The following is a 2,508-nucleotide window of genomic DNA, read 5'->3' as shown; positions in this document are numbered from 1 at the left end:
ATCTTTGCTTTTCCCTTTTCTAAGACTTTCCTAGAGTGTATCTTCTGTTACTCAGTTCAGACTTCTTCCTCTCAGCTTTCACATCTATTCTCAATATATCTTTAAAAAACTATAGTATTAGGTCCTCCAGAGAAACAGAACCAATATGATATAGGGAAACACACAGATAGATCAAAAGCAAGAAAGGTTTATATTAAGGAATTAGCTCACATGATTTTAGGGAGTATAGCAAAGGCAAAATCTGCCAAGGAGGCCGGCAGGCTGGAGACCCAGGGAGGAAGTGCCTTTTATGGGGATCTCATCCTAAGATCGTCAACTGATTGAATGTTTTCTCTTAAACATTTTCAACCTATGGGGCATCTGGATGGCTCAGTGGGTTAAAGCCACTGCCTTCAGTTCAGGTCATGATCTCGGGGTCCTGGGATCGAGCCCTGCATCTGGCTCTCTGCTCAGGGGGAGCCTGCTTCCTCCTCTCTCTCTGCCTGCCTCACTGCATACTTGTGATCTCTATCAAATAAATAAATAAATAAATAAGTCTTTAAAAAAACATTTTTTTTAACCTACATTATGGAGGTTAAAACCTACATTATGGAGGGTTATTTGCTTGACTCAGAGTCTACTGACTTAAATATTAGGCCCATCCGACAAATTTCTTCACAGAAGCATCTAGAATACTGTTGAACCAATTAGCTGGGTACTGTGGTCTCACCAAGTTGATACATAAAATTAACCACAACAGCTACTTACCCCTGAGCTGCTGCTTTTATTCAGGTTACAAAAAAAAAAACAAAAAACAAAAACAAAAACAAAAGAGAAGAAGAAAAAAAGTAGGGAAAAAAAAAAAAAAGGTCCTGAAACATCCACACCAGATTCATCGCAAGGAGTGAGGATTTGTCACCCTGGGCAGTGGGGAAGGGGGAGAGACTTACTTTTTTGGTAGTATCATTTTGCATTGCTTGTTTTTTTTTGTTGTTGTTTTTTTTTTTAAGAATGCATTGGGATTAACAGTTATATTTCCAAATTAGTTTTGAGTCAAAATAACGCATATATATCGTTAGGATAAAATAATACTACAAAGCTAATGGGGAATTTCATAGGCTCTGTTCTAGCCCCCCACCCCCGCCCATTCCCGGTTCCCACAGACACTGACTTTTAACTCTTTCATTCTGGTTTTGAACTCTGTTTCCAATAGCACATTTATACTGCTATTTCTTGACTTTCCAGTTTGAGACATTATCTCCTGACAGGATGTTCTGTCGTGGAACATGGAGTTTACCGTCACCCTCCTGCAGGCCCTTGGGTTTCCCTCATTTCATTCTCCCAGACCAGGTCACATTTGGCTTAACTATCTCTTCAGTGTTACAGTATTATGGCAGCTTAAGTCTTCCACAGCAAAGCACTATAATAGTGTGGTTTACTTTTCTATGTTCTCACTGTTAACTCATTTTCAAACTGTTCGGTAGATCTCTAAAACTCTTTCTAGAATTTAGCACGTAGCTAACGGATCAGTTTCCATTCTCCCTTCAAAATCCACACTCCTGGACTCTGTCTTCCATTCCAGTCTGAATCATATACTACTTATCATTTAATAATTTCTTCCTCATTCATTTTATCTGAATTAGTTTTCTGGAACTCTTATTAATGGATATGGGAACTCCTCTCTTGTTTGTTTTGTTTTGTTATTTCTTCTCTGTTAATTTCAGGGTTTTTCTGTTTGTTTTTTTCTTTTTTCTTTTCTTAGAAATGTACTTGTTACCATTTAATGAACCTCCCTCCGTGGGGCTTCGAGCTACTGGGACACAGTGCATCCTCCCCTCCACACAAACACACACCCCTAATCTTCTCAGCTCTTCTACTCAAGAATGTGACCTTCATTACTACAGGCTGTTTGGGGAGCCACCTTTCCCCTAAAACTCTGCAGTAGCCTGATCACACCACCTCAGTGATAGGTGCAGCTCCAGTCTTGGTTTTGGCAGCATTTACCTGCATCTCTTTGCAGACTGAGGGCCACAGTTAATTAAGTTTGGCAGTTGGGCAGATGCTCTGGTTCCTCTTTCAGTGGTAATGACTCATACTGGCTTTTCCAAAGTAACTCTGGTGATAGTCATTGACGTTGACCCTGTAGTGATGCCCGCCACCAACATTACCCCGGCCTGCTTGGTGCTTCCTGTGTTTGCCAGTGAGTCCCTGGCTCACGTTGCTCTGACGTTTCCAGGTCTTCCTCAGTCGGAATGGCATGTCGGGATCCCAGAGGCAAAGCTGTTTTTATTTTCCGAGAGTCTTCCACATTACCTCCTGACTATTGTTGAATCTTTTATATCTGTTATATTTTTTAGTTTTCAGGAGCTCTTTATTACTCTCTGTATGTTCCTTTCTTTTTCTGGTATCCTTTTCATGAATGCACTGTCTTCTCTCTCTCCTTGCATTCTTCTTACTGCAGTGCTTACTGCCTTGTCCTGATTGTTCAAAACTCTACCATTCCTATTTATTTGCTTTTGTTTCTGTCTT

The 2,508-nt window shown here is 40.4% G+C and overlaps 1 pseudogene; it reads right to left on the bottom strand.

The window, feature by feature from the left end:
- Positions 1–1,752: 1,752 nt before the first annotated feature.
- LOC131827923 (large ribosomal subunit protein uL15-like) lies at positions 1,753–2,238 on the bottom strand (annotated as a pseudogene).
- Positions 2,239–2,508: the final 270 nt, after the last annotated feature.

This window comes from Mustela lutreola, chromosome 3, assembly GCF_030435805.1.
Source record: "Mustela lutreola isolate mMusLut2 chromosome 3, mMusLut2.pri, whole genome shotgun sequence".
In the NCBI taxonomy this organism is placed as follows: Eukaryota; Metazoa; Chordata; class Mammalia; order Carnivora; family Mustelidae; genus Mustela; species Mustela lutreola.
The sequence above is the reverse complement of the archived record's forward strand: the minus strand, read 5'-3'. Positions and strand labels throughout refer to the sequence as shown.